This window comes from Sciurus carolinensis, chromosome 2, assembly GCF_902686445.1.
Source record: "Sciurus carolinensis chromosome 2, mSciCar1.2, whole genome shotgun sequence".
NCBI classification, from domain to species: Eukaryota; Metazoa; Chordata; class Mammalia; order Rodentia; family Sciuridae; genus Sciurus; species Sciurus carolinensis.
Genome location: NC_062214.1, coordinates 133563957 through 133577071, shown reverse-complemented (window position 1 = coordinate 133577071; position 13115 = coordinate 133563957). Strand labels below are relative to the sequence as shown.

The following is a 13115-nucleotide window of genomic DNA, read 5'->3' as shown; positions in this document are numbered from 1 at the left end:
TAACCTATACTTTGGAAAAGCTGGTCAGACTGGTTCAGATTACATAGGAACATGGTATGAAGTCTGTTACGGCTTTCCCAAGGAATGGAAATGAGAAAACTACACTGCAGAAGGGACAGCAGCAAATGGGAAAAATAGGACACAATGAATATGAGCAGTGGGAGAAGAAGAAGGATGAGTCAAGGATGGCACTCAAGATTGGGTCTGAATATCTGGGCAGATGGTAGTTCCTACCACTAAGTCTCGATCACAAGCAAAGAAGGAGGAATTTCAGGTGAATGATGGTAAGTTTTCATCTGGACTTTATGACTTTGAGGGATCCATATGACAGTCAAGCAGAGCTATCCAGTAGGCAGTTGTGATGGTTAGGTGGATCTATAATTCAGGAGAGACAGTTGAGGTGAACATTAAGTATCTGGGCTTCAGAACTAGATAAAATTGCCCAGGGAGAGCATAAAATCAGAGTCCTAGGGATGAATTTTAGAGGCTTTAAACTAAGTTCAAATGTTGGCTGCATCATTTACCAAGTGCATGACCTAAGTTATTTAATTTCTAAACCTATAAAATTAGAATAATTATACCTATGCTGAAGACTGATAAGGAATAAGTAGGGAAATGAGAAACTATAAAGTAGAATGAGAAAAGATAGAAGGTAGATACCACAAGAGAATGCAATATCAGAGAAACTAGTGGAAAAGAGTAATGATTAAGGTCAACAGATCACATGCTGCAGAGATCAATTAAAATAAGGATTGAAAATACTATGTAGGATTTTTTTAAAGGTACATTTGGTGACCCCAGCAAAAGTATGGTGGAGAAAAATATAGACAGAAAAAAGTGGTAGGCAAGGAAGTGACAGACAGACACAGGAAATTCTTTTAAGAAGACTGGTAAAAGAAAGAACAAAGATTAGGTAGCTATCTAGTGTAAATCATGGAGTCAAGATAGACTTTCTTATTTCTCTTTGTTTGTCTTGACTGGGAGACACTTGATAAGTTAAGATGTCTTTAGCGGCAAGTAAGAGAAAACCTAATTATCAATGCTTAAACAATTAGGGTACTTATTGCTTATTTTTAAAAAGTCAGAAAGTAGATGACTCTGACATTATGATATTATTTATTCTTTTATTTTTCCCCCAAATCTCAGTGATATCTTTAGACACACATACATTTTGGAAATATTATTCACTTAATATTATTCACCTCACAGTCTATCCCAAGAGCTTGGATAAGAGGGGATTTGCATTTGGGATTTTTTTCCAATTTTGGAATATTTGAAAATACACAAAGAGATGTCTTGGAATTGGGACACAAGTCTAAACATGACATTCATCAACTTTTCATACATACTTTGTATATACATAACCTTGGAGTAATTTTATGCAATATTTTTAGTGCATCTGCATTTTGACTACAACTGTTAAAAGAAGTCAGGTATGAAATTTTCCTCTTGTTCCATCAGGTCAGCACTCAAAAAGTTTGGGATTTTGGAACATTGTGGATTTTGGATGTTCAGATTAGGGATCCTCAAACTGTATTTCTATGTAGTGAAGAAATTAACCTTGTCCAAAAGAGGCCCCAACATAACTGGCTTTTGACTTCAACTTTTAGGAAATAATCTCTAGGTTCTCTGCTGGACTAAAGGCTTTGCGTATAGAGTAGGGACTTTGTTTCATGCCTGGAGGGACAGAAGAATAGAGACTAAGATCGGACACCTGCATGATGAATTATTAAATGATAAATGAAGCTCAGAACATCATGGCTCAGATGATCTTATTCATTTGGCAATATTGGCACATATTGTCATACACTGAGGCCAGGAGACTGGTACATCCTAACTCTGCAGAGAAGACAGTAGAAGTTCTGAATTTAGTAACTTCTTGGACCCCACCCAATGTACATCTTCTTCCATTGCCTGATTTTATTATGTATCCTTTTCCTGTAATAAACCATGATGTGAAGATACAAGTTTTCAGTGAGTTCTGTGAGTCCTAGCAAATTACTGGATGTAAGGGGACCCCTGAGCTTGTAATCACTGTCCTAAGGAAAGGCAGTAATGCCCTCCAACTTCATTATTTGGTCTAATTTTTTCACAACATATGTTTTCCCTAAATCCATTTGTTCATGGGGGGTGTGATTTGAAAAGAACCCAATACCTGAGATGAACTGAAACTGTCACTGAATGGTAACTAGTCTGCTGAACTACTAATGACCATCTGCTTCCATAAATCCCTCTGAGCACTGTACACATCTCAACAATTAACACTAAGTATTAGTGTTGAGTTTTAATCTGGATAAAACAGACATTGTATAACTGAGAAGGAAAAGTCATCTTCCTTACTGAATAACAACTTGTTCTAGGTATCTGGGAAATGCCATTGTACCAGTGTAATGTGATCAAGTTCAAATAGTAAATACTATGAAATAATTTTAATTCCATTTTAAATTTTATTTTGTTTTTAATTGGTAAAAAACAGTAATATTTATGGGTTACAATGTGATGTTTTAATATATATTGATATTATGGAATAATTAACAAACATACCCATCACCTCACATTCTTATTTTTTGTGACAACATTTAATATTTAATCTATAGCTATTACATTGATAAACAAATTCTATTACTGTAGTTACTGACATCATAATATAGAAGGATTTATCAAACTTCTCACTACCACATTAAAAATATTTAATACTCACTTTCATATAAAAATTGCCCCCAACTAACATATTACCAAAATTTTTAAAAAAATGCAATTGATATGGAATAAAAAAGGGGGCATTTAAAAAAGAAGTAACAGAGTAAAGAGATTCACAGAGACATTTTCTCAGAAATGCCTTCTAAATTATAATGAACAGAACACAAAATCTGTAGCCAAGTGACAAAAGAAAACTGTTAATATATTAATATCAAATGAACATTTCAGGGATAATATAAAAGACTATTTTTATTCTTTTAAGTAAAAACTTAGAACTTTGAAAAACTTAGTTTAATTTAGTTGCTCAGCCTAGAAAATCAGTAAGATTAACTGTAGGACCCTAACCCAAGTTAGCTTCTTTGTGCCAGTTTCCTCATTTATAAAATAAGAATAATAATAGTACCTGTTATACAGGATTATGTAGATTAAATGAGATAACACTACAGGCAAACAGCATAAGGTTTATAAGGCTTAGCACATGGTAAATACTGAATAATAGGTAGCTACCTTTAGCAGTATAAAATTACCTAGGGATAATACATTAATCTGACCTATTTAATTTGATCCTTCCTACATTCAGTTAACCAATACACCACACTAAACCTCTACCAAAATAAACTAACTGTAACATTCTAACATTTGCTTATACAAAGTCTTGGCACAAACACATGCATGTGCATACACACACACACACACACACACACACACACATTTTTAAAATGTCTAAATCACCAAGAAATATTTCTTTTGATGGTCAATTTATCAACACCAAATTAATAAATGTAAAACAAGTATAAACATACACAAAAACCTATGAATATAAACAGTATAGCATTACTCTCGAAACTGTGAATAATCATACAGCACTGATAATTCTAAAAAAATCGATAAGTAGACTTTGAAAGTTAAAAGTAAAATGTTTCTCTCATATGTGGAAGCTAGAGCAAAACAAGAGGAAAAGGAGGGGGGATCCCATGAAAACAGAAGGGAGATCAGGGGAGTAGAAGAATAGGTTTAAGGGGGAAAGAGGAAGGACAGGGGAAGGGAGGAATTATGGGATAAAATTGACCAAATTAAGCCATGTACATAGATGAATATACCACAGTGAATTTTACCTTCATTCATATATATGTATATATCTATATCTATACACACACACATTCACACACACACACACACACACACACACACACACACACACATAAATAGAAGGAGGGCCACAGAACAGAGGAAGGGAAAAAAGGGAAGGGAGGAAGGGAAGAAAAAAGAAAAGATGTAGTACTGGGTACTGAAATGAAGTAAAATTATATTTCATGCATGTTAGCATTATGTCAAAATGAACCCCAGTATTATGTAGATCCATAATACACTAATAATTATTTTTAAAAATCAATAATTAAAGATTGATAGTAACCAAAACAATGCATGGCTTGCTTTCTTACTTAATATTCCTAAAATTATTCCTATGAAGTTATAAACAAAGTCAGAGGACAGGATGCTTTAAAAAGTAACAATTATAGTCTATGAAATGACTGATATCATGAGGGTTATACTTTGGGAAGAAAAATCTGGCAGTCTCTGAGTAAGTGAAAGGAGGAAATAAAGTTCGTGATAGGAGGATGAAAGAAGATAAAAATATTACCAAAACTGTCACCAGCAGTTTAAAATAGTCTTTCTACAATGAAAAAGAATTGACCAAAATGAATGGCATGGAATTACTCTGTAGCAATTATGATAAAAATGGGAATACAAATCACTCAGCATTAAAATAATCACTATAAAATAGTTATATCAAAAAAAGACTATAATTTATACCATTATTTTATATACCACCAAGAAAGAAAAAATTTCTAAAATTAAACTAAAAGAAAGCACTAAAAGTTAAACTGATGATACAATACCACAATGTTGTTGATTATCAAATACACTCCAATTTCAGAGTCATTAAAATTTGAAAAACATGTATCTTAAAATTAATGAAATACGGTATCTGCCTAAATAGTAAAAAGAGGTCACCATTCTATGAAATTCCCAGCAGTATTCATAACCCTCCTCATAGCCTGCTTGGGATCTGTTGAAGTCTCCTTGAAGCTTGAACGGCTCCAGCAGGCTTATGACATCTATCTCTGATCCCATGATCCCACATCTGCACCTGTAGAGTCAGGGTAAGCCCTTGCCCATTCAACAAGGGCCACAGCTCCAAGAAGCTCTCCTAAAGACTCAGCAAGTAATTTTGTATGACCTTTATTAAGGCACTCTAATTATCATTGCAGAAGATGGAATTCTTTTATATCTACCTCATCCAAGACTTAGTTCAAACTGTTGTAGATTATACTTTAAAGTCTGTATCAACTATAGAATTGAGTGAAAAAGTAGAAATTCCTCTGGATGTGTTCAAGGTAGAAATGGTCTATTGTTAAGGGTTTGGCAATCAGCCTCCTTTTTAATTTACTCATTTTCAAAGGCAAATTACTTTAGCCTCACTGGTTTTTGCTGCTAATGAATTGTGTCTGACATCTTTCATCTTCCTTTGATCAATATATTCTGGCTTGGCACATTTTTTTCTAATAGTGCTTCCTTCTGCACTAATTTTGATTGCTGGTTTTCAATTAAACAAGAGACTGCCATTTTATCAATTCTCTTAGAAATTTTCTGCATGCTGCCCACTTAGGTCAGATATACAATTAGAGCCTGCCCTTAACATGAAATGACTATCTCAAGACCTCTACTGCATTACTTTGCTCTGGTACATACACAAAAAAGGAAATGAGAAGTTTCTCAGTTGTCAGACTAAAGAATATTTAAGTATTCTCTGTTGTCAGACTAAAGAATATCTACGTATTTTTCCTTTACCAAGTTAAACCACAACGATAGCTTTGATTCCTAACACTTTTAAATTCTTCCTCTTGTGACTTTCTGTCTGCACTTTTTTCAGAGTCAAGCATAGATTTAGATCAGATACTCTATTTTTCTCTAATTTTCCTTACTTCCTTATTTATATGCCAGAAAAATGCATTAATGATATCTGTTGTTATACTTTTATGTCTGGAGTAAAGAGTCAAATTGTACCCCCAATTCTATGTTTAAAAGTAAGAATTCTGATTCTCTGTATTCACTTGCTGAGAATGAGAATATGAAGGGATAAAATCAAGGTTAAGTCTACCTCTCCTTATGAAGTACCTGAGTCAATGACAGGGGTAAAACTGGTGACTTAAATCCACAGTCTCAACCATTCCTAGAGGTTTGGTTAGCCTACAAATGGGCTCAGCATATGATTATCATTCAGGCAAAAAGATATATCAAAGTAAACAAAGATTCTGAACTGTAGAGGGGAAGGACCTGATACTGTATTGAAAAGTTACAGGGCAAAAAGTGATGCAACTAAATAAGTAAGGAAGCCATTTTACCTTACCAAAGAGAGAAGCAGCTAGTGATAAAACAAATGGGACAGAGGGAGATGACATGCTAGTTCCTGTATCCAGGACAACACAAGATATGTCTAAAGGCCTAAAATCTAAGGAAAACAATTTGTGGTCAAGAATAGTAAAGTGCCTTCATCTTCCAAAGGTGTCATAACAAGGGCTAATCCAAGAAGGTCAATCACCAATACAGAGCAAAAAATAATTTAGTGCAGGTAGATTAGCAGAAAACAAAGGGTATTTTAAGTAGGAGGAAATCTTCAGCAATTAAAATTCATAGGCTGTTTCTTACTCCTCCTGACAACTTGCTCTTTTTCAGTGCTATTGCAGAGGGCCACAACAGGAGGCCTTCACTGGGTGCTGGGTTAGAAGAAAAGCTCCCAGGGCCAAGGCACTCTCCTCAGCCCTACGAACGGCCCCAAATCAAAACTAGAAGCAAGAAGTAAGAGTATGAGTGACTGACACCGTAAACACTAACTCCCTCTTCTTAATACTTTGATAGCTTTGTTTTATTTCTGTTGCCATTTTCGATAAAATTACCCATTTAAAGCTTTAGATCACTAAGAAGTTTTACTAGGTGAAAAGTATCTCTATACCTGTATTAATAGGGACAAGGAGACAAAAGTAAATTGGTGAAGGCAGATCTACTCTAGTGCTTAAGCAATTTGCTGTAAATGACTTGTGTGGGAAATGGAACAGTTGGTGCCAGTCTAAAAAAATTGCAATAGCTTTTGGTCTTAGAAATCTATAATAGCAACATGTAAAAAAGAACATTACATTATAATATTCAAAACTGCATAGATAAGTACTCAGTCATCAAAGTAAGTTGAAGGTACTCATGTAAGTCATCCCTGACAATTAGCAGAAAATGAAGGGCATTTTAAATAGGAGGAAATAATCAGCAATTAATATTCATAGGCTGTTTCTAATTCCTTCTGACAACTTGTTCTCTTTCAGTGATGACCGCAGGGTTTCTTCTATGACATGGAACCTAAATGAGATTGCAAAATCTGATATCCTATAACAATACCACAACCTGAATGGTCAAACACCAGAGAATACTCAGCCTTGTTCTCTAAGTTCCAACTTTAATTACCTTAAATAAAACACTCTACAACAACATGTGAAAAATCACCCACATTTCCAGCACATCTACATGTCATACTTACATGTCAAGAGTAGGTCTATAACTAAAAGTTTTTTTTAACAATTTGAAATCTGGAACTTTAGCTTATACATCCTTGTATCTTCAGCACCTAACCAACACCCCAAGCGTAGTAAGTAGCCAACAAATGTCTACTGCTGAAATGACAGTTTAGTGACATTTTTTAAGTACAACAATAATTGATGCAAGTTCAATAGATAATTGTTAAATAAATGAATAAATGCATGGTGTTTAAAGGAACTTCTACTAGATTAATCAAACTAAGCCACTTATGAAATAATACTGCCTTGTTAAAAAAATTTCAAAAAGTTTGGCTTTAGTTCAAATTCTATTTCTTTGTTTACTAATCTATACTCTTAAACAGGAAGGGGGAACTCAAAACTAGGCTTAGCTGATTGACTCTTTGGCCTCAGACTAAGCTTCCAAAGAAATCTAAGTGCAATAATTGAAATACATTGTATAGAAACTTTGGTTCAGGTTTAAAGGGAAAAAAAAAAAAAAAAAAAACAAACATATGTCTTAGGTGCATGAAAGGTTACTTAATCTTTAACTGAATTAATTGGTGTTCTTCATTCTTAATGTTCACAGAGACCTAATAAAGTATTTTTAAGTATGAGCTCAGATAAAGTACCTGATGATACAAAAATCATAAAAAGGACTGAATAAGGTCAAATGTCCAAAACTGAAAATGAAGACATTCAATGACTTCACCTATACTTAATGCAGTCTGTGAACCTAATCCCTGCAAGGTAATAAATTTCTTTGTTATATTTAAATATGGCTAACTTAATTATCTTAAGAACATCATTTAATATTTTATCTCTTTGCCTAAGTGTCTGAGAACCTTTGAAACTTAATATATCATACTATAAATCTAGATAAGAAAGGTACTTTGTTATTAGTTACATAATGTCAAAAGAAGAAAAATGAGTAATTTCCCTAGAAACTGTTTAAACTATGAATGACTACAAAGAAGGTTGTCTGCAGTAATTTTCTCATGCCTCCATATATCTTAACAGTTGGATGATTTCCAAAGCTATTGCTTCTGTCAAATAAGGTTTTAAAAATATAAGTTGGTTAAGTGCAGATGCCTTACAACTACTATTTAAAAATAAACTTGAATTGTTTAATGACTCACCTTAAAGAGAACTACAAGAGCCTATTTAAAATCTTTGGGTATAATAATTGTTCTGGTATAAATATTGTTTAAAATCAAATGGGTTATAGAAAATGCTTTTACTGTATAGACTTTATGTTGAAATAGTACTGGTAATAAAATTTTATGTATATTTATTTCCACAACACATTAGCCATAATCTAATAAACTTCTATTTGCTGCAAACATTAAATACAGGAAAGAATTTGGTTGTTAATTATCCTATTAAACACTGAGAAAAATACACCTATTACAGCTTCTTGTATAATCACTTGCCATTTGAGAAACTATGTATCAAACTCCTTTGGCTCTTCCCATGAGAGGTACTTAGGGGGTTCAAACTTTTTTTTTTTCCCCATTTTATAAAGGATTAAGCAGAGCTTAGCCCAACTCAAAAGCAAAATTGTTTAGGAACCAAAGGCTGAGAACATTCCTTATTCAAACGTGAAATTCCATTGTCAGGGAAATCATTAATACCAACTATCAAGGGAAAATGTCTCATTCCTATTGCAGGATCAGCTAAAGTGAAACTGCTTCTTTAGTTGCTAGGAAACAACCAACTCATTATATGCCATTATCAGAACCCTAGAGAAGAAAACTGGCATCTGCTTCACATTTGGGGATACTAGAGATTGAACTAAAAGCACTGAAACTGCTGCCAAAATCCCTGGTCTCCAAGATTTACAATGTGACCACAGCAGGTGCTTATATCAGACAAGCCTTTGAAGTTTTCCTTTCTGTAGCTCTTTTTCTAATAACTAGAATTATTTTTCTAAGATCCCACATTTCCTAACTCAAGGATTCTAAGAAAATATTTGCTCATGATTTAAGCTAATTATATCTATTTGAGTACAATTTAAGAGTCAAAAATACTACTCCGGAATCTTCCAACTTACTGAAAAGTTAAAAACTACTATTAATTGAATGAAATATATTACATATTTGTGTCTTTGATAATTAAAGTCAAGATGGAAAATAAAGAGAAATTATTTCAAATATCTAGAGAAAAAAAATGAAACATATAAAGATAAATCCAGTACTCAAAACAACAATCTAGCATTTATCTACCTAGTTTTCCCAATTGATCCTGAAGTTTAACTTCTATTTTTATGTCCCAACAAACATTTTTGCAATACATCAAAAAATACATTCATGAAAACATACCCACATACCATATCTATTCATCAATCTTTTCCCTTCCATTAACAAATCAGATTAGAAGGAAGTGGGGTGACCATATACAGATAAATTATCAGACATTGGCAAGTTGAAACCAAAAGACTTCTATACTACAGCTTCAATATTCTAAAAAATTGTTAAAAACTGATGAACCATCTTCCTTTATTAAATTAAATTATGTAAGGCTCCATACCCTGTTATAATTCTTCTCTCCACCTCCCCTTCTAATGCTCACCTCATTTCAGTTATTTATACTTGCCATTCTGAGCTCAATAACCTGCCTTGCTCAATAACCAACTTCAAATTCTTATTCTCAAGCTACTGTGCTGGACTCCACTGGCAGGCCTACCTTTTCTCAATCTGACTCTTGTTCTTCTTCTTTGTTTTATTAATATTACTTCCATTTAGGATGGCCCAATTTAGCAAATAAAAGTACAGGAAACTCAGTTAAATTTGAATATCAGAAAGAATGAATAATTTTTTCATTTGGGTATGCCCCAAATTATTCACTGTATATCTGATATTCAAATTTAGCTGAGTATCCCACATTTTCTTTGGTAACCCTATTTTAAGATACCTTGATCCCTGATATTTTCTCACTTTATTAGAGACCTGACTTTCTTCACATATAACCTTATTTTCAAATTCTATTAATAAAAAAAAGAAAGTCTAACTTCTCGAACGTCTTTCCTTTTCTAAAGACAACCACTTTTTCCCTTCACTTCTCATACTGCTCCTCTCCTTGATACTGAATCACTTCTTCCCCATCAAAGGAGATTTTCAATTACTTGATCCCTTCAGTTTTTCCCAGTCTTCTGATCCCTCCTGACTACATGTGTTCCCGGAAACCAGGATTTCATTTCAATGTTTCCCTCAATTTATTCCCTGGATATGTTCCCACTTTGGACTTCCTGCCATGCCAATTACTAATCTCAGATCCAACAATAGGTTTGCCCATGTCAACTTGCAGGTTTTAGAGAGTTACTGAAGATAGTCATAAAAACTTGGCAAAACTAAAAGATTTGATATTTAGCATTCAGTGGGCTTTTTCTACTGCATAGGAATTCTATCATTCATCTTTTTATTTATTCCTCTGAAAGCAGTTAAAAAGCATGTATCACTGTATGCCTAAACCCAATTTCAGAACCAGGTTAGTCACCTGGGATAACTGAATTAAAAATGCAAATTCCTTGGCCATACTTTGGACTTAACAAATGAAAATCTTCAAGTGGGGGAGTTAAATAGGGAAGCTGTAAATTTGAATTTTCAACCAGCCCCCAGCTCTCCAGGTAATTTTATGAACACTGAAATTTGTGAATCATTGCTTATTGAGTAAATTCAACATTCTTTTTCTTCCACTGAGAACACCAAGGAAAGAATAACTTTCAATAACCTTTTATGGCATCAAATATGATAGGGTTACCTCATCTACTCTTTTTTCCATTTGAAGTTTGAACCTGAAACTATAGACTTCCTTTTCAAAAATAATTCATATGATCTCTAACTTCATTGTCTTTTGTCTCTTTCATAATATTCCTTTTTCAATAATCCACTTATTTTCTACAATCTTCAATCCCTGCTCAATGAATCCTAGTACCATGGAAAAGATAAGACTGTCCCCTTTTGAGAGTGGGGGAGGCTTTCTTTTGATACCATTCCTCCCTCTGTAAACTACATCCCAACATCCCCCAATGGCTATATACCTAACAAGCAGAACATACAACTTCCCTCATTGTCTTGCTTTAATTTTATTCTTAAATCCTCATAATCCAGCCACGTGTGGTGGTGCATGCCTGTAATCCCATCAGCTCAGGAAGCTGAGGCAAGGAGAATTGCAAGTTCAAGGTCAGCCTCAGCAAAAGCGAGGCACTAAGCGACTCAGTGAGACCCTGTCTCTAAATAAAATACAAAATAAAACAAAATACAAAATAAGGCTAGGAATGTGCCCTGAGTTCAATCCCCTGATCCCCACCCCCAAAACACCTCTCATAATCCAATTTCTTTTCCATTCTCTATTCTACCCAAAGTTAAGAAACGGTCACATAATAGCTATTATCTCTTTGTCCTGTCTCAAACCACATTCTCACTGTATTATCATTCTTAAAACTCTCCATACTAGAGATTCTCAAACTTATTTACAGATTAGAATCAGATGGATACTCCAAAAATGCTCATACCTGGGTCATACCACAAGAGAATTGATTTAATTGAACTGGAGTGTGACCTGAAATTTGAAAATTTTTCAAGATCACTAGGTGATTCTTTTGTACAGATTTGTTGGAAAAACATTGTTCCAAACACTTAACCTAATACTCCACTGATTATAAGATTGCCCATTATTGTACACAGCACCGTAAGAGAAAAAAAAACACCTAAAATGAGTTGGAGTCTATCAGGAGAACCCTACAAAAGCTGGGATCCCAAAGGACTACATCCTTTTAAACTAAATATAAGTGAAAACTCCACAATTTAGAAAGAAATTAGGAGAAAACAAACATCTATAAACCTTGGTCTTGGCAGGAGAGTGGGAAAGGGCACCTCCATAGGAACATGAACCCCAAGTTGTCACCCACAAAGCTTTCCAATCTGAATTCAAATCACTGGAGTGGACCCAAAAACCTCTAACAGAATTTAGTTGAAAGGTGCCTCAGATTGAAAGTGTCCCCAGGTGACTGCACTTAGATCCAGGGATAAAGCAATCCTAAAACAGCTATAAGTTACAAGACACATCCTGATTAAAGAAATGTAAAAATGTGCAAAGAAAATTGTATTGTGATTGATAAACTATAATAATAACAGCACATGTATATGACACAGGTTTTCTAAGACATTACGCATATTAACTCATTTAACCTTGAAGACAAGGCAGCTACCATTAATCCCATTTTACAAGTAAAGAAACAATCTCAGAGAAGTTTTTGCTCTAAGTCACACTGCAGCAGAATTTACACTCTTCATTGAGGCCTGCAAATGTCCAACAGACAACTAGAAACAGGATAATAAAAAACTTGGCATTTCTGCCCCCATTTTGCATCCATCTCCTTTGCTCTGAGTCACATTGGATTCCAGGAACAACAGGTCTGATCAAAAACATCTATGATGAGTTGACACTACCCCCCAGACAACAGCAACTTTCTTATCACAAACAAAACCCCCACCTGACCGATACTATATCATGATCAACCAGACCACACAGTTTGACCAAGAATGCTTGACTATGCATATTTCTAGTCTCCCTTGTCTATATAATGTGGAAGCTCATGTCAGTACCCCCAAAGACAAGACTGAGATGTTTGTCTCACCTTTCCTTTTCAATATGACCAAGTGGATTAAAGTTTCTTTCCTGCTCTTCACCATTACCTTTTATGCTTTGTTTTTAGGGCAAGTGGCCAGATCTGATTTGTTGGGACTCCCAGAGTCAGGCCTCTTGTCTAGGACTCTAGTGACAACAAAACTATTAGATGTGGAAAATGGAATGAACTCAGGCAGACGTGGC

At 34.3% G+C, this 13115-nt stretch overlaps 1 protein-coding gene across 1 annotated transcript in view; it reads right to left on the bottom strand.

Moving 5' to 3' along the window:
* The window catches only part of Nubpl (NUBP iron-sulfur cluster assembly factor, mitochondrial), a 202779-nt gene that overhangs the window by 91360 nt on the left and 98304 nt on the right, over positions 1–13115 (bottom strand). The gene's annotated exons all lie outside the window — the stretch shown is intronic.